At 53.1% G+C, this 27,942-nt stretch overlaps 1 long non-coding RNA gene across 2 annotated transcripts; it reads right to left on the minus strand.

Annotated features, from left to right (window-relative positions):
* LOC120510373 lies at positions 1 to 27,923 on the minus strand. Of its 2 annotated transcripts, none has more exons than XR_005629460.1 (3): positions 27,847 to 27,923; positions 16,045 to 16,185; positions 1 to 395 (listed from the first exon to the last, which is right to left on the minus strand). It is a non-coding gene; the product is annotated as an uncharacterized LOC120510373 (long non-coding RNA). The 2 variants fall into 2 exon arrangements; XR_005629461.1 differs by lacking the exon at positions 27,847 to 27,923 and adding an exon at positions 16,295 to 16,370.
* Positions 27,924 to 27,942: the final 19 nt, after the last annotated feature.

The raw sequence follows: 27,942 nt of genomic DNA on the forward strand, positions 1-27,942 counted from the left end.
GGAGGCTCGAGCATGGCACAGAGCAGCTCTGGAGGCCCAGCACATCTGCATCTCCTGTTCCTTGTTTTAACCCTCACGTGGGTTTTCCAGAGCATTCTGCTGCTGCTGGCAGTGCTGCAGCACTCGTGCACACGCTGGGATGAGCAGCTGGATGGATCTTCCCTCGTGTTTCCAAGCAGCTGCAGGGATGCTCTGCCAGCACGAGCCCTCGCTGGCCAGGCAGAGCTTTCCACACCTTGGGCCACTAGTGATGGGCAAGGAGGCTGCAGCAGGCCCTGGCCACAGGGCAGCCCAGGATGGAGCTCACTCCTCTGGGTGGCTCAGGGATGCTCCAGGGGAGAGGACTGCAGGCAGCAACGTGCTGGGTTAGGAGCAAAATCCGTCCAGTCTGGAGCCTACCTTGGGTGCATCATTGTTAAAAAGAAGAGGGGGGAAAAAAAAAAAGGGGAATAAAAGAAAAATGAAGATTCCCTGCCCCCAAATTGCTGACTCACAGTGAGTGACTCAGGCTGAGTTTAGCTGGGGAGCTCTCACAGCGGGGTGAGCCCTGCTGGCCTCTCCTGAACCTTCTGATCAGACCTTCCCCAGCTCAGGAGAGATCCCAGTCACGCTCCAGGGGGATTATGGAGCACCTCTGCAGGCTGGGACGAGCACGTGCATGTCCTGAGGTGCACACACAGCTCTGCTGGGCATGCAGGGCTGGGCAGGGAGACAGCAGCCAGAGCATCACAGCTGGGGAGTCACCGTAGGGATTCCAACAGCAGGGAGGTGTAGGTCTGCACCAGGGGCTCCCCTGGTGGCACTGCCTGACTGCAGGAATGTGGCCCCCGTGGACAGAGTGACAAAACTCTCCTTTGTCTCCTTAAAAAGGAAAAAAGCCCAGAAGTTTCTCTCGATTAGGTGAAAAGACACCTCATAGGACCCCGGGGACTTCACCTCAAACTTAAGGATAGCCAATTGGACAGGAGCCAAAAAGTCCCACCTAAGCAATTTATGAGAAAAAGAAGAGAACAAAGGAAATAATTGCTTTTGTGAGGTGTTTTACCAGGAGCAAGAACCTCTTGCACCTGGCTCAGTTTTTGTCTGTAAAGAAGTTTGTTATTTGCCTTTTATTAAAACTTTCCTATTTCCAACGCTATCACAGAAGCCATCCTGCTGATTTTCTGCCTTCTAAGGTAGCTGAGCTATCTTAGGTGTGATATAGGTCTACAAGAGCTCATAAAACCTGGCTGCAGGAGACCCCTGTATCACCTGGCCCCGGTGGACAGAGCCCCAGTGGCTCTGCAAGCACTGCAGGTGTTGTTCCAACAGCTCAGCCTGGCCTGGGGCTGGCCCCTGGGGATGCACAGAGCTTCGCCCAGACCGATTTCCACAGCAGGGTGCCACGTTCAGGACTTTCTGATCAAAGAGAACTCTGTTTCTAAGCCCTGATGGTATCAGCAGCAGAGGCTGACCCGGCTGGGAGCTGAGCTGGCTCCATCACACCCACTCCTGTCAGGTCAATCATTGCATAACCTCACACTAAGCCTTCACCGAGCTCTGCCCAGGAGCCCAGCCCCCAGCCCAGGGCTCAGGGCTCATCCAGAGAGCTGCTCCTTGCTCCTCTCTCCTCTCCAGCCCCGGGCAGAGCTGGGGGCCCTGCCTGCCCCGAGCCCCCCACGCTCCCAAACCCTGCTGCCCTGAGCCATGGCAGCAATGGGGACAGATTCCCGCAGGGTCACTGACAAATGAGCTGAAGGCATCATCCCTTCTCAGCTTTTCCAAGTCCAACAGCATTGCTGAGAGCTTTTTCCTTTCCCCCTTTTATTTTTCATATGCAAAAAATCAATTCCTCCTCCTCGCTGCTAGTAATTCCACTGAACTTTCCCATCCCATTGTTCCCTTCCCTTCCCAATTTCTGCATTTTCCAGACTCTGTACTGGATGAAATGATGTCCATTCCCTTTTTCTACCTGTTTTTCCACATTTTTGGCTCACAGTGACCACTCTGGCTCTCACTTCCCTGATTAGGGACATTCTCTTTCCAACAGGCAGCTTCCAGGAAGCCCTGGGAGCCACAGAAACTGGGGCAGTGCTGTGTTCATGCCTTCCTTTGCCATCCAGCCTCCCCTTTTTAGGGGTAAAGAAGGGGTTGTGGCACTGATTCAGCTGTTTCCTCCCAATCTGGAGGGAGAGGGGGGCCCTGTACACCTGCAGAGGGCAGAGAAGGGAATGGGGCACCTCCGGTGCTGGGATCTCAGTAAAGGAGAGCTGGCTGGAGATCCCATTGCTGCCCAGAGATATCTGTGACTTCACCTCCATGAACACACCGAGCAGGGTGAGCAGGCTGAGCACTGTGTGGGGCAGGGAGCAAGGGCAGGCTGTCCCCTCTCCAAGGCACCACAAGCCACCCTGTCCCCAGGGCTGGCCACAGGCACTGGTGACAGATCAGCTCGGAGCTGGCAAGTGCTGAAGCACTGAGCAGTGCCAGGGCACAGGGCTGAGCCTGGCAGCCCCCACTGATCCAGGGGCGTGGGCACAGGGACAGCTCCTGGGCAGCCCTGGCAGCCCTGGCAGCCCCAGCTCCCACTGCCAGCCCCTGGGTGCAGCTGGTGAGCCATGCCCAGCCTTTTCCCAGCCCCTGCTGCTTCCCAGGAAGAGCAGAGCTGCTTTGCCAAGGTTTGTTCCCACTCTCTGCTCCAGGGCAGAGGGAGCTGGGCACCACAGCAGCTGATGAGCAGCTGGGGCCAGCAAAGCCCTGAATGAGCTGCAGGCAGGTGAAGCTCAGATTTCCAGATCCTTCACTTCTGCCCTGACACCTGGGAGCCAGATTTGTCTCTGAACCATCCTGTGCTGCTGTTCCTGTCAGGAACGAGCACGAGGCAGGCAGCAGTGCAGGGAGGGAGCCCTGCCAGCAAACACCACTCGTGCTGGGCACGGCCAAGAGGAGCCAAGGGGAAAGGACCCAGTGCCAGGGGCTCCTCTCTGCCAGGGCAAAGCTCACTGTGTCCCTGCAGCAGTTTGGCACAGGGGGTGTGGAGGGCAGCAAGAGCCTCAGTGATGCTCGTGGAGCACAGACAGGAGCAAACAACAGCCAAACAACAACAGCAGTCTCTTGTCAGATTAAACACCACTTCAATAACCTCAATAAATTCTCTCCCCCTTCAGAAGGGAGGCAGGTGTGCAGGGGCCTGAGCCCTCCTGGGAAGGCAGAGGGTGCAGCTCCTCCCCAGGAGCACTGAAAGCCTGTGCACATCTGCCAGCTCATGGCAATCGTGAGTCACAGGGACCCCGGTGCCACATCCCACCCCCTCCTCCCCTGCACAGCATGTGCCCTTCCCTCTGCTCTGGGGAGGGGACAGCTCAGAGCCCCCACAGCACGGGGCACGTGGGCAGAGCGTGGCAGGGGCTCTGCTCCAGGGGAAGCTTCCCAGCTTGGGGACAAGCTGTGCTGGCCTGCAGAGCTGGGGGAGGATGGCTGAGCTGGGCACACCTGAGGAGCAGAACAGGCCAAGCACAGCAGCAGGGAAGGCACACAAGCATCAGTGGAAGGAGCACCTCAGGGAGACAGAAAGAGCTGCCAGGAGCTCACAGAAACACAGGATGGATTGGCTGGGAAGGGATCTTAAGGATCATCTGCTCCAACCCCTGTCACGAGCAGGGACACCACAAGGTGACCAAGAGCAGCAAGATTTGGGGAAGTGAGCAGGCCCAGCTATGCCAAAGCAAAGGGTGGGGAAAAGCTTCTTTCAGCTCCTCTCACCCTCTGTAAACACAACCCTGGGAGCTCCTTGTCTGGGATCTGCCCAGCCACGTGGGGGAAAACACATTTCTGGGAAAGCACAACACATCCAGCCAGGCAGCAGAGTGTGTCAGCAGCTCGTGGCTCTGTGGGTGACAGCCCAAACACCACCAGGACATCTCCCAGACAGCAAGGCCAACCTACCCTGAGAAACAGCCCTACGGCTGGAGAGAATTCCTTCTGCTTCTCAGCGCTACAGATAATGCATCTCTCCTGCTCCCTCTGCACTGCCCAGCCCCTCACTCAGGCACCTCTGCATCCCTTTGGGTAAAACAGAGCCCTGGCAGAACCCATGGGCTCCCCTCTGCAGCCCCACAGCTGCCCCCATAACCCAGCACATGCCACCAGAGGGGACCAGGGACATTCAGGGATGGTGGCAGGAGAACAGGGCTCTGGCTTGGTGCTGAGTTTTGCACCGTGCTGCACTCAGCCAGACTAAATGATCATTTACATTGCTCTTTCCCAGCTAACAGAATAAACGACACAGCAGCAGAGCACCTCCTGGTGTGACAGCTCCGAGGAAGGCAGACCCTTTCCTCCAGCCCTGTGCTCTGGCCCAGGGTGTCCCCAGCCAGCCCAGCTGGGTGTTTGTCACCAGCAGCGGGGTGCAAGGGAACAGCCAGTGCCCTGACACAGCTCCGAGCTGCTCGGGGAAGCAACGCCTATTTCAAGGAGTCAGAGCCTTTCTAACCTACCTTCCTCTGAAAGGAAAAAAGCCCACCTAAATATATCCTCCCCGAATTAGAGCTTTCAGCCTGCCTGCCTCCTGCAGCCCATTGTCCAGCGCACCAAGAGCTGTTTCCCTGGAAATGGCAGTGCAGGCTAATTGCTGTTTGAAGCCTTTCCTCCCACGGAGCAGAGCAGCAGCCTGCAATGCCATTCCCTCTCTGTTAGAACAGGCTTCCCAACCTATTTCTCCCTGGTTTTCTCCCCGGACAAGGAAGATTTCATCAGAAGTGTTTCCCTGCAGAAGCCACACGAGGGTGTGTGCAAAGGGGGAGCTGCTGGGGACACCCCTGGGGACTGACAGCTCCAGGGGAGCTCAGGGGACCCTCAGCAGTGGGATGAGCCTGGAGCCTTCCCTACAGGTGAGTCAAGGCAAAGGAGAGATGTGAGCAGGAGGAAAAGCACATCTGATGTATGTGGTTTTTTCACCTCAGCTCCTGAGAAGAACAGGGTGTCAGAAGGCAGGACAGGCAGTGCAATGACAGCTTCTTATTTAATGTAATTGCTACACCTCAGAAGAAAAAGAAAAACAAACAAACAAAAAAGCCTTGTCATGAGGCAAGATGATTTTCCCTCAAGAAATCCTCGAGGTTGGGTGTTTCCATTGAGCTCTGCAGAGGAGAGCCCTGCTCCCAGTGAGCCCCTGGGGCTGGGGAGGCACTGGCCAGGATTTCCAAGGGGAGACACCCGATGGAGGCAATTCCTGGGCTCTTTGCTGGCACACAGCAGCACTGTGAGCAGTCACCCCCGAGGTTAATTAGATAAGGTTCTCCAGCAAGGTCTCTGGCAGAGCAGGAGTTCCCTTCCTCTGTGTTAAGCCCTTTTTTTAACCCTCTGACAGGTCTCAGCATCCATCCCACTGCTGACCACAACGGGATCTGCTGCAGGACATCAGGCTGAGCTGCAGAGAGCCACGAGCAGCAGAGACAGAAATCAGAACAAGTTTAGAAGTTGTCAGCTCTAGCAGCAGCCCCAGAGTTCAAGCGTGCTGTGCCCAGAGTGCATGAACAGTACATGGCACTGGAGCCACAGCAGCACCTCTGGCTGCAAGCCTGACACATTCCACAGGGGCTGGAGATGCCTCAGAGCTCTAAGAGGCACCACACAAGAGAAAAAAAGGGCAGTGTTCTCTGTGTAGCACAGCAGGACTATTTGCATGCAAAAATCCCATGGTTTCTCCATTCCTGGTCTTGGAAACACTCAACTCAAGGATTTCTTGAGGGAAAACCCATCTTGGCTCATAATAAGGCTTTTTTAAAATTTTTCTTCTGAGGTGTAACCAATACATTAAATAAGAAACTGTCACTGCAATGCCTGTCTGCCTTCTGACAGCCTGCTCTTCTTCAGGTGCTTGGTTACCAGCCTGAATGGGCAATCCCAGCCCTGCAGGGAGGAGCTGGACAGATGGGAGGACACAGCCTCCTTTACCTCCAGAGCAAGCTGAGCCACTGCTCCCGAGGGCCAGGGCTAATTTAGGCAGCCCCAAAAGCAGCAGTCACTCTCTGCCAGCTGCAGCCTTGTCAGGGAGAAGTGCAGGACAAGGTCTGAATGGGGTGATGCAGAGGAAAAAAGAACTATCCAGGGCCATCTGTGCCAGGATGCTGCCAGGGATGTGCCTGGGGAAGGGTCTGCCAGGGCCTTGCTGAAGGCCAGGAATGTCCCCAGGGGTCTGCCAGGGAATGAACAGCTCTGCAGGCACATGTCCCTTCTGATCTCCCAGCACATGCAGGGTGCCAGGCAGCACCCATGGGATCTGCTGCCTCACCTATCCCCGTGCCCCACAGCAGAAATGATGGGCCTGGCTCATGGCACAGCCAGTGCTAAAGGCTTCTGGGCAGCTGGAATAATTCTGGATCAGACTGACATGCCAGGGATAAGGTCACAGGGAGGCAGCTGCAAAACACTGATCAGCCCCAGCCCAGAGCTCACTCTTCAGCCAGGCCAAGAGCTGCCAGCAGCCCATCTGCCTGGGGACAGAATCACACTGTGAAAAGCACAGGGAGGGAGCAGCCAGGGGCTTCCATTTCAGCCTATTCCAGCCCCACATTTCCCTGTTATCCTAAGAGCCCGACTCCATCTCAGGGGGTTCTCATGTGTGTTGCTTGAGCTGCTGGAGAACACAATGGTCAGAGGCTGCAAAAGCCACCCCACCAGCACAGGCATGTTCCTGTAAAGTGCAATGAGCTGCAGAAGAGCTTTTTCATTAGTGACTCCTGGCTGCTCCCATTGCAGCCTATTCCAGACCCACATTTCCCTGTTACCCTAAGAACCCAACTCCATATTTCTCATGTGTGTTGCTTGAGCTGCTGAAGAACACAATGGTCAGAGGCTGCAAAAGCCACCCCACCAGCACAGGCATGTTCCTGTAAAGTGCAATGAGCTGCAGAAGAGCTTTTTCATTAGTGACCCACATTTAAAGCTGAGCTCCAAATCAGCAGAGCGCAGAGCAGCAAAATTCTGCTCCATGATCAGCCCTTTGCCAGGGAAATATCCCCTCACTGGAACTCAGCCCCAGCCAGCAACCAGCTCCTGGCTGAAGCTTCTCCTGCATGATTCCAGAGGATTCTAGAGCCCAAAAGCAGCTCAGGGCTGGGAGATGTAGCAGGGACTGAGGTCAGGACAAAGCTGTGGGATCAGGAGAGGCTGGGACAGTGCAGCCCTGCAGACAGGGAGTGCTGGGTACATCCCTGCCCAAGGGACAGCACAGACCTTGCCCACCCACCTCCAAGGCTCTCTGAAAAAATCCTTGGAGTATGGGAACACAGACATTTTGCCCTGGGAGCATCCATCTTCATCACCCCCCAGTGCCCCCTTCTCAGGACACCCTGCACTGGCCAGGCACACAGAAAACAGCTCAAACCAGGCAGGAGAGGGAGGAGGAGGAGAAGACCCTACTCACCCTGCTCTGCAGCCCTGTGCAGAGCCTGATCTCCCCACCAACCCATCTGCATCCACAGCCTCTGCTCCTCAGCTGCCTGCACGCTCCAGGAGCCAGAGGAGAGCCAAGATCCCAGCTCCAGGACATTACCCTGATTCCTGGTGACTGGGTAACCCTTCCTCAGCCCTCTCCAGCCTCCCCCTGGGCTGCAGGGCTGTGCTGCTGCACAGCTCCACAGCTCCAGGAACCTTGGGGTGCTCCCTCCTCTTCTCTGCCTTAGTGGAAATGCATAACAAGATTTCAGCAGGAGCTGAGGAAATTGCCTTCCTTTATCATGCCAGGTTCTTTCTGGGGAAGGGGAACACAAGCAACCCTTCTCCTGCAGGAGCAGAGCCCAGCAGCCCCTTTGCCTCTCAGATTTCCATTTCATTTGCATTTTAAGTTTGGGGACTGCTAAACTCGAGCCCTACAAAGGGCAGGGGGTGCTCCAGGGCCAGATTCCTGCTCTGCAGGTCAGCCATGGAGAGAGAAGAGAGGCTCCCTGCAGCCCCTGCTCACACATCACGGGGCATCACCAAGTGCTGGAGGAAGGGGTGAGGATCAAGAAACAAAACCAGGAACCCTCTGGCAGCATCCTGGCATGCTCAGCCTAGGAAGAAGCAGGTCACACTTCTCCATGGATACTTGGACAGGGATATTAAAGAGGATCATCCCAGCAGCAGGCAGTGGTCCAAACTCACTGGTTTCAGGCATTTCAGAAGCCAGGACTTGCTTGCATGAGCTCCCAGAAATTATCCCAACAGCACAGAGCTCACTGCAGCACCAGAGGCTCTTCCTCCAAGATCCTCCGTACCAAATGGCTCAGCAGCATTCCAGATGGCAAATCCATCCCGGCTTCCATCCCTGCCCCCTCCTGGGAGCCTGGAACACTTCCTGTGCCCACAAACAGGAACTGTGGATCGACTGGAGATGGTGGCTGGTACAACTGCTTCCTTGGCAGGCTCAGCAGGGCTGAGGAGGAGCCTCTCAGGAGGCTGCCACAAGACAAAACCAGAGTATTTTGTAGTCATTTGTCAAAGTCTGCAGGAAACACTGGAGTTTTGGCAGCGCCTCTGGAGCCAAACCAAAACCAGGACCTCACAGTCCTACACGAACACACTCACCCCAGCAGATCCCATCTATGGGAGGGGAGGGGGAGCACCTCTGTTCCCCCATTTTCCAGGGGTCCTTGGCACAGCAAGGTGAAGGCAGTGGTTTGGCACTTTGATGAAACTCCAGCTAATTTCCCTAAAGAGCCATCAGGGAGACTCCTGAGGGTGTTGCTGGTATAGATGGCAAGACACAGCCCAGTGGTCCATGACATGGAGCAGGGAGAGCTTCTCCACCCCAAACCACAGGGGGCTGCTCCCTTCTATCATCCCAGCCCCAGCTGGAGACAAAATGGAGACAAAATTGGATGGGGCTGGAGGGCTCTGCCCATCCTGGAGGGGCCAGTGTCTCAGGAAAACAGCTCAGCCAGCTCTAGAGGAATTGGTCACACATCAGCAGAGCTTGGGTTCAGCAGCTCTGCAGCTCTGAGCAGCAGGCTGTGCCAGGGAGAGAAGGGGAAAGCACAGCCTGGAGCTGTCACACTGCACAGGGCCATCCCTGCTGCTGCTGGCCTCAAGGACGAGCGTGTGGGGCCTCATCTGCTGTGGCCTCACTGATTTCCCTCAGCTCTGCCCTCCCATCCTCAGTCAGGTGGCTTGTCCAGCCTTGCAGGAGCTCTGCAGCAGGATGAGGACACCCGTATCCTTCCAGGACAAACGAAAGGGGACCACTGAGACAGCAAAGGCACTGCCATGAGGAGAGGGTGGCACTGCTGCCCCTGGCCTGTCCCCATGCCCCAGGACAGCACTGCCTTCAGCAAAAGCTGGGCTGTCTGGGTGAGAGTCAGCTCCTTCCTCAGCTCCCTGTATCCCATAAAAAAAAGTTTTTTCCATTCAAGAGAGAGGGGAAAATGTGGGAAATGGATTTGTAGAGAATTCTCAAAGCCTAACAGAAGGCTCACACGGGGTGCATCTGTATGCAAACTTTGAGATAAGAAATGCTGACTTAGAAATGCCATGGAATAGGACAGACATTGTTGAGAGAGAAATGGAGCTAGAAACAAGTTTCAAAGGATGGCCCAGCAAATAAGACTGGGTACTTTAGAGAAATAGAACTGTGAAAATTGCATTGTAGCAGGACCCACGAGGGGTAATTTTAGATTATTAGCTTTAAGTCATTTACAGCATGGTGTGGCTAAAGCTGATAGGCCAAGAAACACTTATAGTGTTTTGTAATTAGCAAATAGTTGGCTTCTGATTGTGATGGTGTGAATTATAACATCTGTATTGTCTCACCCTTCTCATGAGACTGAAAACGGAATAAAAGGTTTTAAAGACCTCTCAGCTGTCCCATCTCTGGGTCAAAAAAGGCCATAATCCAGCATTCCTGGGAGGCAGGATCCACCCAGAGCCAGCCCTGGCTGCCACACTCAGGCTTTTGAAGCCTCTCAGGTCCCAGCCTGGAAATCAAACTGCAGCAATTCCCGGTGCTCACTGCCGCGAACAGCAACGCTCTGTAAATAAATTACAGCTCGGAAATTAATAAGTGCTGCCTAATTGGGGTTTAGCATCTTAAACTCCTGAAAATCCTTGTAAGATGACAGAAGAGGAAGAAGGGAAGCTATTTACTTGGCTGCAGAGCCCTGATCCAGCCCCAGCAGTAGGCAGGACACCCAAGGAGACTCAGCCCTGCCTGTCAGGGGGTTGTGCTCAGCACCAGGATGTGTCTGTACATCCCAGGGCAGACCAATTTCACTCCTGGCAGCACAGCAGCAGTGCTGCAAATGGCTTTTAAATACCGAGCTAGAGCTTCTAAAGCAGAGCATCAGGGATGAAGAGAGAGCAAAGCAGAGAGCAGCTGCCAAGCTGGGCCTTTGCACACGAGGCAGAGAACCCTCTGGAATTCAGCACTGGAGGAAGCTCAGTGCCCCTCTCCTCCTCCTGACAGCTCTTTGGTGCATCCCACCATCACCATGGTGAGAGCTGGATGAGCTTTGGTTACCTGGGAGCACTCAGAGCCTCTGGTGCCGTGTTGGGAAATCATTTTACAGCCAAAATCCTGCACAGATTCCCAGCAGACGATTCCCCTGGCACCAGGCTGGCAGCTGCCTCCAGGCTGCCACCTCTCCCATGCCAAGTCTGCTCCACCCAGCCTCTGAGCAGCCTGTCCCTGTGCAGGGAGCAGTGTGCTGTCCACATCTGTCCCTTGCCTGCAGCACACATGCACTTGTGCCTGATGAGAGGCAAGTCAGAGCCACGCTCCTGTGTGATGCTGATGGTTTTGCTTTCCTTCAAATTTCCCCCAGCTGCCTCCCAGACACCCCAGGGCTCCCAAGGGGCTCTGTGTCCCTATTGCTGGGAGATCAGGAGAAGAGAACTGGGACAAGAGTGTTTTCCAGAGCTCCAGCTCCCTGGGGCTGAGCCCTGAGGGTCCCTCAGTGCCTGCTGATGGGCACCAAGAACTGGCACTGCTGTGCAGCCACTGTCCCCTCCCCACACACACAGCCATCCTGAAGGTTAAAGCACTGATCCCTTTCCTGCTGCCCACATCATTAACACATCCAGGTGAGCAGCAAACACAGCCCCTGCACTGAGCACTGGTTTTCCTCTCCACCAGCTCCTGGGGCCTGGCACAGGAAAACCTTAATGGATCCGACACAACTCCCAGCACAGAGCAGCTCCTCTGTTTGATGCAAAGTTTAATTTGATTTCTCACTTGAATAGCTGAGACATCCTTGATGCACATCCTTCAGCTCCTTCCAGATAAATCTGCTGCATACAATTAGCACCAGGAGTCACCTGCATTTCACCAGCCTTCCCCTTCACTCCAGCCTCCACCAGCACCTCCCGGGCTGCAGAGCAACCCCACTCCACCTTTGGAAAGGATTTTCCATGGCATTTGCCCTCCTCTAGCAAGGGGGAAGATGGGGTTAAACACCTTTACTAAATTGCTGTAATCCAGGAGAGCTGCTGGAGGGGGCAGAGGCCAAGGCAGGAGCTGCTGCAGCTTTCCCAGCTCAGGCTCCAGCTGCAATTCCTGCAGGAGCACAGCCTGGGCCAGCAGCACTCCCTGCTGCCCCCAGCCACTCTGCTCCTCCCCAGAGCAGCTGCATTTCAGCAGGGCTTGGGGCAGCTGTGCAGCCCCTGGAGAGCTGTGGAACAGCTCTGGGAACAGTGAGCAAAAGCTGTGACTGCCAACAAAATATGGGAAGCGCAGGTAGGAACATGGTGTTCCTTTTTAATATCATATAAAAGTCTGGAGGCTTTTCTGGCATCTGTTTTCAGGACACCCTGAAACTTCAGCCTACAATCCCCAAAGCCTGGGGAGCACAGAGCTGCTGAGCCAGGGTCACTGTCGGGGCAGGAGGGAGACCCACAGCTTTCCAAAGAGAGAAAGCTGAATGAGGAGAACAGTGTTGTACTGTACCAACCACAGGGATGCACAGGCAAAGGTCTCACCTGAGGCTGGAGGGCCCCCACAGCCTCTGGCTGTTTTCTGTCTGGTTCAAAACTCACTGGTGAGCCAACTCGACTGAATCCATTCTCTTCCCAGAGCTCTGAAGCACAACAGTTGATTTAAAAACCTTACAGCAAACTGTTGGGGAGTGAAAAATGGATTTTCAGGCATTAAAGCACAGACCGAGGAGCAAACAGACACCTTTGATTGAGAAATCAATGCTGGGGTTTTACAGCACTTCACACTAAGCAGCAGCAGAGCCCAGCGTGTGCCTCATCCCTGCAGGGCAGGGGGGGGAGAAACCAGCAGAAAGCAGAGAAATTAAACACTCTGATGCTTCCCGTGGCCTGACCAAAGCCAAATGTAACGTGTTTCAAAAGAGACCCTTCAGATCATAGACTGACAGGAAAAGGGTCCATGCCAGACCTTTCAGGGGGCTTCACCTGGCTGCTCCCCAGGCTGAGGGCTGCTCTCTCCTCACTCCCTGCTAACCAAGACCCTGATCCAGTGGCTGACATTGCTGCCCATGGCAGGGGGTTGGAGCTAAATGGCCTTTAAGGACCCTTCCAACACCAACCATTCTGTGATTCTCTGATCTCTTCCAGCCCCAGGATCACCCAGGGCAGCACACAGGAGCTCCTGCTGCTCTGTCAACCAGCCTTGGGTGCAAAAAAGGAAAAAAAAGAAAAAAAGAAAGAAAAAGAAAAAATGGAAAAATATTAAAACACAGCCTGGAATTGATGAAGATGCCAGAGGGAAGGAGCGAGTCACAAAGGGAAGAGGAGGAACAATCCCTGCACCCAACAGGGATGTTACAAGCGAGAGAGACAAGCTGACAAATTAAAACAGACCACGAGAACCCCTGACATGTTTTAAAGTCTTCTCTCAGCTTTCTTCTTCTCTTTTGTATGTTGAAAATTCATCTTCAATTGCAATCTCAATGCCCCCAGAGGGAAAAGCAGCCTGGCATAAGGCAGCCTTCCCTCTAGGCAATGTGAGTCTGTATTACCAGAGCAAAAAGCCTTTCATCTCAAAATCGTTCCCTTCCAGAGCACTTGACCCAAAAGGAAGTCTCCTTTATTTCTGTAAAAGTCACTTTCTCCCCCACATCCTGTGGCCTCAGAAGGGAGCAGGGAGGCAGCTCTCTGCATTCCCCAGAGCCTGGAAGTGCCTGCCCTGTGCCCCCAGCACCTGCTGCTGCCAGGGCACTGCTGGGCAGGGACAGCCCTCCCTGCAGCACCAGGATGGGGGCAGATCCCAGGGCCAGGAGCTCGGGGACACCAAGCTCCCCAGAGAGCCCTGCCAGCCTCCCCAAGCCCCTTCTGCCCAGAGAGAGGGACAGAGACCTTCTCCAAGTGCTTCCACCCCAAGCAAGAGCCAACACAGCAGCGCAGCCATGACTGACTTGTGAACACCTGGCTTGTTTCTCCTCAGACGCTCCAAGCCAGGAACGCTCCCTTTCCCATCCACAGCACCTGGGTGTTTCTGGACAGCTCAGGGGTGCCACCAGACATGTGCTCCAAGCCAGGAACGCTCCCTTTCCCAGCCAAGGCTGCATCCACAGCACCTGGGTGTTTCTGGACAGCTCAGGGGTGCCACCAGACATGGCAGAGAGAAACCTGGGAGCTGCTGGTGCCCAGGAGCTGTCAGGACTCCACGAGGAGCCAACTGTGGTCCCACCTCCAGCGGTTCCCAGGGCCAGGAGAAAGTTCCAGTCCCTGAGAAAGCTGAAATGGAGGGGACAAGTGGCACCAGCAGCTCAGCAGGAGGGAGGGGAACGGCTGTTTGCCACTGCCAGCAGGCAGCCAGAAGCTGGCATGGGTGAGAGAAGGGCTCCTGGCTCCCACAGCCATCTGAGATGCAGGGACATTGCCACCACGGACAAGGATCTGTGCCCCAAGGCTCCCAGCCCAGCTTCACCCTGTGCCAGGAGCGTGCACCTCTGCTGTGCCCTGTAGGACACCAAACCCCAGACACCTCCCAGGTGGGACACAGCTCAGAAAGCAGCGCTGGGCTCAGAAAGCCCCAGCCCAGCACAAGTCACTGGCTCCATGTTGAGTTTTGCAATGAATTTGCAGTGTAATGTCAGGAAGGACAGCAGGGCCCATAGAATCACAGCACATTTCTGCCCCTCCAAGCTGAGGGCCAGAAGCTCCTGAATCCCAGTGTGCTGGAAAAACCCAGGGACTGCCTGTGCAGAGCTCTGCAAATTCCATGTTTTTAAAGCAGCCCTTGGGGTTGTTTGAAGCTCCTGCTGCTGGGATCCCAGCAAGCAGCTCCTGAGCACGAGCTTTGCTTTCTCCTGAACACACACACAGGTCTGGGCTACTCACTGGGCTCAGCCATCCTGGTGGGAGCAGACTTATCAGGCAGGACTGGCAATAAAGATAACAGTGTTGGTGATGGTTCCTCGAGCTGAATTGCTCTCAGTGCACTGAGGGAGTGACATGCAGTGCAAGATACCCACAGAGTTCTATAGAATAAACACAGCCTGCTTCAGTTCACACAAACCAGCCCCACAGAAACATTAAAATTCAACAGCGGGGCCGTCAGCTGGTTCAGCTTGGGCTGATTTCTGCATGCCTTTGGTAGCATTTTTAGGGAGGCTTTTTCTGTGGTTCTTTTCTCCAGCTGACAACTCCCTCAGCCTCTCTTTTTCTGAACACCCCAAGAAAAGTGAAATCCTTGAAGGAAAATAATTTCCAAACCTCTCAGAGATAAAAAAGTCCTATTAGACTAATTTTTAGGATGCAGGGAGGAGAAAGCTTAAGCTAAACAAACTAGTGGAAAAATTGATTTATTAAAGTAGTTGGATGCTATCAGGGAAGCAAGCAATTTCCTGCAAGCACCATTCTACTGGAACAGATCTGTCTCACCTTCCTGGCAGTGTTCCCTCTGCCTGCCCTGCTCCCAGAGCAACTCCAGTGGTGTGATCCCCTTCAGTGACCCATTAGCAGCCACGGCACATTTGCCATTGTGTAAGTGGCAGCAGCCGCAAACATGACACTCTAAATAAATTTTCGGTGGTTGCAGAGTGGTGTAATTAATCACAGGGTGTTTTGCAGGCAGCAGGAGGCAGGGGAATGCACAAGGCTGTGGGAAAAGGGACATCAGGTTCCCCTTCTGCTGCCTGTCCCCACCCTGCCCTGCCAGAGGTGACACAGAGCCTGGGGCCAGGCAGCAGCTGGAGCTGGAGCAGAGGTCAGGCTGTGTTTCACAGCTCCTCCCAGTTTGTGAGCTCCAGCAAGGGACTGTGTCCCCAGCCTGCTTCCTTTGGGCAATCCTTGACCAGCAGTTAAACAGACCTGGCTGGCAGTGCCTGCAGAGGTGTAAAGTTAACCCTGGTCCGAGCCCTCTCCCTGCATCTTCCCCTTCCCACATCCCTGAGCATCAAGACCTGCTGACACAGAGCAAGAGAAAAGAGGAAGGAACAGCTTTAAACACCCTGAGCTGGATCCCTGCAGCTCCTCCCTCAGCACACAACAGCCCTCAGTCCTCACAGAATTCACAGAATCACTGGGTTGGAAGAGATCTTCGAGACCATGGAGTCCAACCCAGCCCCAACACCTCAACTCAACGCTGGCCCCCAGTGCCACATCCAGGCTTTGTTAAACACACCCAGGGATGGTGACTGCACCACCTCCCTGGGCAGCCATTCCAGAACTTTATCAACCTTTCTATAAAAAACTTTTTCCTAATATCCAACCTAGATTTCCCTTGGTGCAGCTTGAGACTGTGTCCTCTGGTTCTGTCAGCTCCTGGAGAAAGAGACCATCCCCACCTGAACAGAATTCACAGAATGACTGGGCTGGAAGACACCTTTAAAAAAAACTGAGTCCAACCCAAAACTCTCCTTCCCTGCAGCCTCCTCCTGCAGTCCTGTGCAGGCTCCTGTGGGAGCTGCTGGCTCCTGCTGCCCAACCAGCAGCTGGGGATTGCTGGAAAGCCTCTCAATCTCCTGAGAGCAGGACACAGCACGTGCTGCCAGCGTGCCTTGCTGCCCAGATCCCAAGAGCAGCAGCAGAAGCAGATGGAATAGCCTGGCCCTGGAGAAACCTTACATAAACCTCACACCACCACCACTTCAGACAGCCATCAGGGACCCTTGAACTCACCAGGCTGGCACAAATGGCAAGCTGGGAGCCTGCAGGACTTCTCCAGGGGTGCCTTGGTCATCTTCTCCTCCCATCCTCCCTCATCCAAGCACAGTGGCCCACATGGAGGTGTCCTCCTGCTTCAGAGGGCACTGCCTTCACCTGTAAAGACAGAGACAAAAATCAGGCTTTGTTTCCTGATGCTGAACAGAAAACTGAAGTCCTGAAGGCTGTCGTGGAGTTGAAGTGTCAGCATTCACCCCAAACCCACCTGAGATAATTCTCTTTCTCCCTTGCTTCAGCCCCACTCCCTGCTCTCTGCTGAAGTCTGGCATCTCTCCTGCTCTGACTGACTGCTGTCTCTGAGCAACACCAAAGCACTGCTGAGCAGAAGGGAAAAGAAGATTTTATATATACAGCAGCCTTTGAGCCATGCTTTTAATATTTCATCTTTCTTTTTCTGCCAGAAGAAAGGAAATTCCTTATGCTGGCTGGGCTGCAACCTCACCACCACAACCCTGAGCCTCAGACAGCCCTGGCTGCCAGCCCCTCCAGGCAGACAGGGAGTGCCAGGCTCATCTCCCACCCACCCAGACCTTTCTGCTCCAACATTCCCTGGCGCCACTCAGGAGGTGGCACTGAGGGGGCAGGGAGGGCTGGGCAGCTGCCTCAGAGCTACAGAATTCAAGATATGGCAGAGAATCCCTGCACTGAGCTCCATAGGCCACTCAGATGCCTCCATGGACCAATTCTGGTGGAAACTGATCCAGATAAGGTGACAGGTCAGCAGCCACGGGGTCACCCTGAGTGACACCTGCCAATCCCTGCCACCCTGCTCCGTGTCAGAGCAGCTGCCACCCCACCCTCACACCAGCTATCCATCAAGCATCGTGTGTGTCAAGCCAGCTTTTATTTTTAAATTTAATGTCTATAAAATATTTTGGCTTTAAATTATTCCGCAGCCTCCCTCGGTTTGGCGGCGCTTCCCCGTCTAGACAGAACAATCTTGTTGTCAGTGAAACAGATTCGCCCTGACATCCCTGCCGAGATGTTGCTGCTGTTTTGTGGAAAGGAAAAAGGCTAAAATGCTCATTCTTTACAGTTTGGAGATGTGATTCCTGTCCATTCAACTTCAAACAAAGACCTCAGTAAATAATCGCGCTGTCTGGGTTTGATCTCTCTGTGTTAGGCAGTGCAGGATGGCTCAGCAGCAGAGGGATCCCCCCTCTCCCACTGCTGCTCCCCCTGCGCCTGCCCTCCTGGCAGCCAGGGCTTCCCACCTCTCCTGTCCTTCCAAACCCACCTGCTTTGGCTGCAGAGCAAGGACTGCAGTGTGGAGATCCCCATGGCAGCATTCCCTGCTCCCCAACACTGACCTGGATCCTCTGTGGCTGCAGGACAAGTCTTGCATGGCTGCATGGGAGATGCAGGAGAGCCACCAGCAGCCTGAGAGAGACATTAAACCAAGGCAAAATATACCTTGCACACCAGCTTTGTTGCCAAGGCTCCGCCAGCATGAAAGGCTACAAATAGTTTCTTTACAATTAAAAAAAGTGTTTTTCCCCCTTGTTCACCAAGGCAAAGATAAACCAGACTGAGCGTTCAGCAGCACCTCGTGTCAGCCTGTGGTACTTGGAGAGAGAAAACAGCCTGATCCAGCCAAAAATAACATTGCTCCCCTTTTGCTCTGCCAGTGACACATCCGTGATGCCTGCAGTCAGAAGTGACAAGTACCAGCTGGGCACCTTTCCATCTCCTCTCCCGGTAAGACAGCCACCCACGTGGCAGCAGGGAGGTGATCTCCACCTTGTGTGGGGCATTCCCTGCCTGGGCATCACCCAGGGAAAGGCACAGCCCCAGAACTCAGCCCCTGAGGAGCTGGACACACAGAGAGTCACACAGGAACTGGGGAGCCTCCATGTGAAGGGCAAGAGCTCAGCCCCAGGGATGCTTCTCAAGGGTGCCTGTGGCCAGGGGAGGCTGGAGAAGAGCTGAACACTAAACCAGGCACATCTATAGGGTGGCAAAGGGTTTCATTAGTTGATTTCATTCCTGAGATGCCTCTGGAGCTCCAGGAGGTGCCCAGCTCAGAGCAGACTGGATCAGCCCCCTTGGTTAACATTTAATCCCAGAGCATCACACAGTAAATCAGGTGCAAAAGCACTGTGCACAGGAGGAGACACTCTAAATAGCCGAACAGAAAAAATGCCTCTGAATATTCAAATGGGAGAAATACAGTCGTGAAGCAAGAAGGGCTCTCTGTGCTCTTTGCTCAGGCACCTACACCCAGCAGTGCAATGGGAAGAGCTACAGCAGGAAAAGCTTCAGGGCAGCTCCATACCTGCTTCCCACCCTGCATGTGATGTGCAGCCTCGTGAATTCATCCCTGTCCTGACCTCCATGGAGACACAGAAGTTTCCTTCCCCCAGCTCTGTCTCTGTCCCACAGCAATCCTGGCAGCCCCACATTTGGAGCAGCCCCCAGCACTCCCACCCCAGGCAGGAGCAGATGGCCCCGGGATGCAGAGAGGCAGAGCAGAGCGGGGGAAGATCCCACCAAGCATCCCAGAGATGTGCCGTGCAGAGCCAGCCCCAGGGACTGACTGTACCAGGGAAAACAGCTCCAGGGAGGCATGGCAAACAGCAGATGGATGTGGCCTTTCCTGGGAGCACCGAGACCATCCCACACGGCACAGAGCCCAGGCATGGCTGAGAGCACCTGCAGCACAGAGCCCAGGGCTTGGATTTGTGGGGTTCCGAGACAAAAGGAATTGAGAATGTTCTTAGAAGGCTAATTTATTATTTTATGATCTATATTATATTAAAGAATACTAAAGAATACAGAAAGGATACAGACAAAAGGCTAAAAGATACTAATGACAAACTTGTGACTCTCTCTTCAAAATCTTGGCTGTCATTGGCCAAGAGGTAAAAACAATTCACATGTTGGATAAACAATCTCCAAACCACATTCCAAAGCAGCAAAACACAGGAGAAGCAAATTAGATAATATTGTTTTCCTTTTTCTCTTAGTCTTCTCAGCTTCCCAGAAGAGAAATCCTGGGCAAGGGATTTTTCCAGAAAATATGACAGTGACACCCAGGCATGGCTGAGAGCTTCCTGCATGACAGAGCCCAGGCATGGCTGAGAGCTCCCTGCAGCACAGAGCCAGGGATGGCTGAGAGCTCCCTGCAGCAGCACTTTCTGCCTCTCCCTTCACCCACAGCTCCAGCTCATTAATTCTGTGAGGTTTTGCCCCAGATCTGGAGGACCAGCAGTTGCTCCTTTGAGGTGCCTTAAGCGCCTGCTCTCTGTGCTGATGGAGAGCTGAGAAAAGTCCTCTCCTCAGCCCCTCCAGCTGCAGCAGCCCTGCTGATGCCCAGATGGGTGATAAGTGGAGTTACAGCTCCAGCGGAGTGTTTGCTGTCCTCCCGGGATGGAGGTGTTAGTGCAGAGCTGGCTGAGTGGAGCGCTGGAAAAGGATGCAGGAAGCTCATTAGCACATCCTTAATGGCCCTGAAATTGCTGTGAGGGCCCCTGGCAGCTCCGGGGGGAGCCAGTGTCGGGGCACCTCCACACCGGGCATTCCCGAGGGGAACAGGCTGGCTCAGCTCAGCACATCCGCTCCAAATCCAATGTCTCTGGCATCAATCACCCAGATTTTACTGCTGCATGCTGCTGCTGCCCTCTGTGAGAGCAGAGGAGAGGCACACCGTGCCTCAGTTTCCCTGCCTGTATGAGATGTGTGAAAAACGCCAATCATTTGGTTTTAAAGCTTTAGAAGTTTAATAGTAATAAAATGGTTATAAAAATAGTAATATACTTAGAGTAATAAAATTTGGACAATTAGGATTTAGGACAATACGGGACAATAAAAATAAAGTTACGCACAGTTTGGGTACTTCTTTCTGGGCAAAATAAGCCCAAAAAAAGGACCCTCGTTAACAGAGGATTAACCCTTAAAAGCAATAGCCTGTTGCATATTCATACACCTCATACATGATGCATAAATTCTATTCAAACAAAGGATTCTGTCTGGTCAGTGTCAACTTCTTCCTCTGAATCCTGACAGCGTCTTCAGGGCTGAGCGAGGCAGGAAGAAGTTCATTTCTTCAGATAAGAGAGCAATAAATTCTTTTTCTCTTGAAGACTTAGGTGTCCTGTGGCTGCTGTCTTGGTGTGAGTCCTCTCTTAAAAAAACCTATCTTACGTAGCAGAGTTTCTATTTTAACATTATGTTATAACCTACAACTATATTTAACACACTACTTAAGAGAACTAATACAGCATAACTTTCTAACATAACACATATAATATTCATTTTAATATTTGTGAAAAGCCACTCATAAAATACACATTTTTCACAAGCTGTGACACCTTCCAGCCACCTCAGTGAGTACCTCCTGCTTCTATTTCTTGTTCTGCCCTCATCATGGAGCTTCTGTGATATATGTGGGGAGATTTTCAGGCAGTTCAGAGGTGCTGCCTGAATTTCCAAGGTCACCCAAGCACAACAACACAGAATCCCAGAACAGTTTGGGTAAGGAGGGACCTAAAAGCTCCTCTCCTTGCAGGGACACCTTCCACCAGAGCAGGTTGCTCCCACCAGGCTGGCCGTGGTGGTGACAGCCCCTGGGTGTCCCGGTGCTCCCTCCAGGGGGAGGTGGCTGAGGACACTGCTCCAGGCAGGTCTGGTCCAGCACACACTGAACCAGCTCAAGGCACAGGTTGGATCAAAGGAGCAATCCTGGTTTCCAGAGCTGGCGCAAAGCCTTCTCTCTGAGTTAACGAGCTGGTCAAATGCCACTCCTGGGCAAGAAGGGGGCATGGGGCAGGAGCAGGTCCCGTGTCCCACCTTTAGGTGCTCCACTTCTCATGGCACCTGCACTGAAGGGATTCGGTGCCTCCTGAGAAATGCCAAGCCAAGAAGCTTTTAAGAACGCCTAAACTTCCTTTTTAAGAGGCAGGGCACATGTGCAACTAATCCAATCTTAAAACTAATGATTTAATTTTCCTTTGGAGAAGCAAACCAGCATAAATTAATACGTCCCGGTAGTATAACATAAGCATATTTTATCTAGAGATTATGTTGATTAAATCATCAAGTGCCATAATCTTCCCTTTGTACCTCAATAAGTTGGAGGGAAAAAAAATCCCTAAAAATGTAGATACAGCCTTCTAAGCCACAGGAGGGAAGTGCATGTTCAACTCCAAGCAGTCTCTGGCTCAGCAGAGCATGCACAGGAAACCCCCCACCCTGGAAGGAGCTGCTCCAGCTGGTGTGGTACCGAGAGGTGAAATGAAAAAATAAAAATAATAATAATAAAAATTAAAAAATAAAAGCTCCGTGTTCCTCATGGAAGAGGTGCCAGGAGATGGAGGAGCTCCGAGGCAGCACAGGAGTTACACTTCTGAGGTTTCACTCTGCAAATGGACCTGAGGAGGTCAGGTCTGGCTCCTCCAAGCTGTGTATCTGCTTTCAGGATACAAGACACCAGGGCCATTAAGTCATGCGAGCTGGAAATTCCAGTGCCTCAGCAGAGGGGGGAAAGCACAGAATCCCCTTTAAACCATCTCCCTGCCGCCTCCCTAATCTCATTTCTGCTTGTTCCCACTCACCTTGGCTGAAGGACTAAACCACCCACCCCGATGAATCAACAAGAGCTCCCTGGACTTCTCCCACCTGCCGCGGGTGGTTTTGCAGACAAAGCCGGTTCCTGCGGACTCAGCTGCAAACTGTCTCCAGGTAATCATGGCCAGGCACTTGAGGTTTGATGGCTTTGTGTGCTGGCTGTTTGGATTGCTGGAGAGCCCTTGGGCCCGGCACTTCAGATGCACAACACCTTTTATTTAGAGCCAATTCAGAACTTCAGGCGGGTTTCAAAGCTTCCCTGGAGAAGGAGCTTGTTAAGAGGAGGTGTCCAAGGCCAAAACAGCATCTCCAACAGCAGAAAGTCCCTCCCATGAAACAGCAAACTCTAAACACTGCTTGTAGCCTGCCACCAGCAGCAGGCCTCCAGCAAGAAACCTGGATTTACAAGGTCAAACCTCAACGTGAGCAACGCAGACTCACCCTCCTAGCCTCCCCCCAGTGCTTATGAAATAAGTGGATTTTGCAAAGAAATGGTAATTAGCAGGTGTTGTTTTATTTGGTTATTGGCAAGTTGGGGCAAACAGCGAGAAGCTGCCAGCAGTGCAGGCACCACAGCTCCGTGCCTGTTTCCTCACAAGCAGGGTAATTTCTACACTTTTGTAAGAGCTCGAGAGCCTTCAGAAGAGAAAGGACATTATTTCAAAAAGCATTTTCAGGCCAACATGAAGTTGTCAAGAGGAACACTCTGCTCAGTGTCTCAGGCAGAAAACACAGCTCCATCCAAACACTCTGTCTCTGGTAGGAAAAATACACATTGTAAAGGATCCATTTTCAGGCTCTGAAAGGAGGCACTTTCTGAACACAGGTTTTTCCTCAGAGAGAAGACACTGTGTGCTGACTTGCAGCATTACAGATGTGGAAGCTTCAAGAAGTTTCCTGACTTTTTTTTTTTTTTTTTTTTAGAATTACTCATTTCTGTGGTCCTGCAAACCTTCCTGATGATTCAGAGAGCAGAGGGGGGTTGTGTTTCTTTCCATAAGCACCATTAAACTAAAACCCAGACCCAAGCCCTTTTCTCCCCTAGAAGCAAACCTTCAAGTCTTACTGACTTCCCTAAAATGATCCAGGCAGAGGAGTGTAATTTAGGAACAATTCTTCACATCCTTCTGATGCTGTTTTACAGTAGAAGTAACCTATCTGACCCTCTCCCTCTGAGAGTGTCTCTGCCTGTCCAGCTCTGAACAGCGTTTCCCTTCTAGGCTTTATAACCTCTTCAGTTCAATTATAGGGGCCCCCAAAAGCCTGGGGACTCCATTACTCCTAAATGAAACATCTTCAAAGACATTAATGCCACTTGTCTTCTGCAGGACCCTCATTCCAGGCAAGCCTGACATTTTGACAGATCCTCACACTCTTTTTCACCGAGGATATGCACCATTACACAAGGTTAATTTTTTTAGGATTGATAGAAAATCTCTTCCTCTAGGTAAACATAAGACAAACATCTACACACTGTGTGGAATTACATGTCAAGCCACTCGGTAAAACCAGCTTATCTGCCAGGAACAAGCCTGACAAATCCTTGGTAGAGATGTCTTTCTTTCCCCACTTTAAATTGCACACAGAGGCCTCAGAGTTCAGAGGGAGGAAGGGGGTTCCCATCATTGATCATCCCCATCCTGCCTGTGCTCCCGCCTCCCTGCCGAGCCAGCTGCCTTCGGAAAGGAGGATTTGGAAAAGATATCCAGAGGAAAGCCTTACAAAAAACAAAACAAAGCAAAACAAACATGACAGGGAGGTTGCTGACCTCCCCCGTCCTTCCTCCCTGCTGGGAGAGTGATGCTGTCTGCAAAAGGCACCTGTGGCAGAGGGTGCTCAGCTCCCCAGTGACAGTGGCCAGCAGAGCTTTGTCACTGCTCCTGCTCATTCCCCAGGAGGAAATTCAACTGAGGATGTTGCTCCTTACAGACCCGACCTACAAGCATTTGCTTTCTGGTTTGGAATACATTCCCCTCTCCCCCCAAGCTGAGGGGAGAAATCTCCCACAGTAAATCAAAGCCCACGGATGTCAGACAGTTTCTCTTCCTCTCCTTTTGCAATCCTTTAGTGCTTGATGCCCTGGGGGAGCCAAAGGTAGCAGGGAGAAAGCCCATGATCCCTTCAGGGTGGATTTTATTGCCTTTAGCTAATGAGTTCCACCTTGGAGAGGGAGAGTCTCCTTTCCAAGGGCCACAGGTCCTCTCTGAGCTTCACCTAGAATCTGCATGGACATTGCCATCCCACACTCAACATCCTGGACAAACAAATGATTAATTATCCCCAGGGAGCTGCCATCTGCCAGCCACTCGAGGATGGATGTGATTAACAGAACATCCCCCTGATCTCCACCAACTGCCAAGGCAAACGTGCTCTCTTCCAATGGTTTGTGCAACCAGCTTGTCACACACAACTACCAAATGTGGCTGCTGATCAGAAATTAGGCAGTCACCTGCTCCAGAGGGAGCCTCGGCCTGGCCAGCTGGATGGAGAAGGGGCAAGAGCGTGACACTCAAGAGATGATGTACTCAGAGGTGTGGGTGAAGTTCTGACATAGCTAAAACCCTACTCAAAGCCTTAAGGAAGGTTAAGTTTGCCCTCAAGCCCAGAGTAAAAGCTAAGTTGAGGAAGGAGAATGTAATTTCCAGCTGAGTTCCAGAGCCAGCTCTCAGCCCTTGGCTGATCACTGCTCTCCTGTGCCTCAGCATCCCCGAATGAGTCATCATGTTTGTTCCCATTTACTTCTCTATGTAGAAACCTTTGAGATTTGTATTTCAAAACCACTATGGGGGTAAAATCAGCGGCGAGACAGGCAGCAGAGCCCCAGCAGGAAAGGAGGATGCTCGGCTGGCTCCTCCCGCCCGCCCTGCTCGGCAGCGCCGATTGCCACAGCAACAGGACGGAGGAGAAAAGTGTTTCTCCAGAACGGATTCGGTTGCTTTTAAGTGGATGAACATGGGAGAGTTTGTTTATAAACGTCAGGAGCAGGTCGGTGTGAAATTGGAAGCGCGGAAGGAGTTTGGCTCGGGGATGGAGGATGGAACACCTGAGGGGACGGGACACCTGAGGGGACGGGACACCTGAGGGGAAGGGACACCTGAGGGGACGGGACACCTGAGGGGAAGGGACACCTGAGGGGACGGGACACCTGAGGGGAAGGGACACCTGAGGGGACGGGACGCCTGAGGGGAAGGGACGCCTGAGGGGAAGGGACGCCTGAGGGGAAGGGACGCCTGAGGGGAAGGGACGCCTGAGGGGAAGGGACGCCTGAGGGGAAGGGACGCCTGAGGGGAAGGGACGCCTGAGGGGAAGGGACGCCTGAGGGGAAGGGACACCTGAGGGGAAGGGACACCTGAGGGGAAGGGACACCTGAGGGAACGGGACACCTGAGGGGACGGGACACCTGAGGGGGCGGGGGACCTGAGGGGGAACACCTGAGGGGACTGGACACCTGAGGGGATGGGACACCTGAGGGGACGGGACGCCTGAGGGGACGGGACACCTGAGGGGACGGGACACCTGAGGGGAAGGGACACCTGAGGGGAAGGGACGCCTGAGGGGAAGGGACGCCTGAGGGGACAGGACACCTGAGGCAGGTGTGGATCGGAGCCCTGCGGGGTCTCAGCGCTCAGGGAACCCTGTCACTAATGCACACAGAGCTGTGCCTGCTCACTCCCTCTGTCCCCAAACGCCACCACAGGGCAGAGCTACTGTGATGTGCCTTCCCAAAATGAGACCCCAGGCCTGGAGTCCCAGCCCAGTCAGGCGAGCCGTGTAAGCGGACAGGAGCAGGGACAGGGAGGTCAGCAGGAGCCTGTGCTCCGCCCCAAAGCCATCGGAGAGGTCATTAAAGCCGGTAATGGCGTGCTGCCGCCGATTTTCGTTTGTGACAGCGCCCCAGGGACTGGAGCTCTGGCTGGAGCACTGAGGGACACCTCAGCCCAGCTGTGCCGGGGGCGAGCAGGCAGCACATCAAGAACACAGAAGGTGAAAATCCCGATTTTCGATGAACAGGGAGGCTCTCCATGTGCTCTGATGACGATGATGATGATGGCTGGGTTAAGCTTCCAGGAGCAAAGCTCACCCTCACGGCCTGCCTTCCAGCAGGACCTCGGGACATGTCTGCTCCCAAAGGAGACCGTGGGGGAAGCAGGGTGAGAGCCAAAGCAGCCCTTTGAACAGTCCATTTTTGAGATTGTCCCTTTGCAGCACACTCAGCTCGCTGAGGGAACAAGTGACAGGCAGGGTGGAGGGCTGGGACACGTCCAGGTCAGTGACAAGCCACGTACCCAGAGCCTGCCTGGCCCTGCAGCACATTCCCCTTCACCTGAGACACCACATCCATCCAACCAGTACTTGGTAATAAACGGCTGCAGAAGCAGTGAAAAGGTTCACCAGGACACATTAATTAAATGTAGCAATGCCCCAGAATTTACGTGGATCTGCAGCAGCACCATCGAGCAGGGTGTGTAACACGGCACGGTTGGGTGGCTGAAGGAGAGGCCTCGTGCCTCTGCTCGGCTGGCTGGCTGGCTGCAGCCATTAATTACATCCCCATTAGGCAGGCAGAAAATGCTCCCACCAGCAGCACCTTCCTGCTCTGTCATTCAGGCCAGGAACATGACAGATAGAGCAGAGCTGAGGCATAATCGAGATGGAGCACCTGCCAGGCAGGATGGATGGGGAGGAACCCCTCTGCTCCGAGGCTGTGTGGGTTATTGATACCTTTGCTTGGGTGACAAGATAAAGAGGCACTGCAGGCCTCAGGAAGGCCACAACCCGTGTTTGAGGCTGTTCACATCCATTTCAAGGCACGTGGATGAGATCCCCCCAGGGAATCAGCAGTGGGGAGCAGAGGCTGGCATGAGCCACCCCAGCACATCCAACTGCATCCCTATGGGATTTCAGAGCAAACAAAACCTTCGACTCCTCTGAGAAAGCCAGATCTGCGCTGAGAGGTGCCCAGCCCTGCTCACTGCTCCAGAGACTCCTCACTGCACTGCTGAGACCCTGGCACAGATTCCCAGGGAAGCTGTGGCTGCTTTCCTGGCAGTGTCCAAGGCCAGGTGGGACACTGGGGCTTGGAGCACCCTGGGATAGTGGAAGGTGTCCCTGCCCATGGCCGGAGGTGGAAGATGATCTTTAAAATCTCTTCCAACCCAAAACCGTTCTGTGATTCTATGATTCCCTCCAAGAACAGTCCAGGATCTGCTTTCCACACCCCACCTGCCTTGCCCAGTCACACCACAGAGGCAGCCCAGGTATGAGAGCACAAAACCTGCAGCTTTGCAGCCCAAAATATCTGCTAAATACTCCACAGCACCTGGACATGGCAAGCAAGCACCTGTGTCTACTCAGATGGATGAAATCCTCCAGGAGCAAAGCCCTGCTGTGACAGAGCCACTCACTGGATTGCCACCAATTGTCCCTTCCTTGGAACAGACAAGGGTTTGTCCTCTTCAGGGGACAGACATTGCATTTCTGTATTTCACCCAGATTTTCAAAGCTCTTCCCCAAATTGTTATTTCAGTGGAAGAGGAAAAAAATCCATAGTTTTGAATTCTCTCAGGGAAGAGCAAGACCAAGAGGCTGAGGCAGGGCTGCTAACAACCCTGCCATGTTTTATTTCCCTTTCCTAGACTGCAAAACCCCAGGCTTGGTCCAAAATGAGACCTAATCAATATTCTAATGCTGAGATCCCATTACAGACTGAGCATCCCTGGGTCCCAGGTTCCGGGTCAAACTCTGCTTCATGTCTTGAACCAATTGTTTTAGCAATTCCCAATCTCAATGGATGAGATTTTTACCACCCCAGAAATCCTTCCCAGCAGAATCTTTGCCTCCTGCTTTTCTACTCATTTTGTGCAACTGCTTTACATGATTTAGCATCATCAGTATTCAGAGCCTTCCCCATTACGTGATGCCTCATGATGTGTGAGGTTTGGAATGTTTCTTCTCTAATCACATCAGAAAAAAGATATTCCTGTGGCCATTAGGCAGTGTTGGTAAATTTTAGATCAGGGGCAAAAGGCTATTTCTTCCCCAAAATGAGTAATTTTTCAGTGTTAACAGGAACTTGACATGATCAGCAGCTGCCTTCAACTGTGTGACAGAAATCAATCTTTTATCCAACACTCTGAAAAAATAAATAAGTTTAAAGCCCAAAAAAACAACAAAGAAACCCCCTTGACTTACCTGATCATTTAATGATGGAAGCAGACATCCATGTGTCCTGAGCCTGTCCTCCAAACCTATGCCAGCCAGTGCCACCAGTCTGTTCACTTAAAAACC

Source organism: Passer montanus, unplaced genomic scaffold (assembly GCF_014805655.1).
Source record: "Passer montanus isolate IOZ18808 unplaced genomic scaffold, ASM1480565v1 scaffold57, whole genome shotgun sequence".
Classification (NCBI taxonomy): Eukaryota; Metazoa; Chordata; class Aves; order Passeriformes; family Passeridae; genus Passer; species Passer montanus.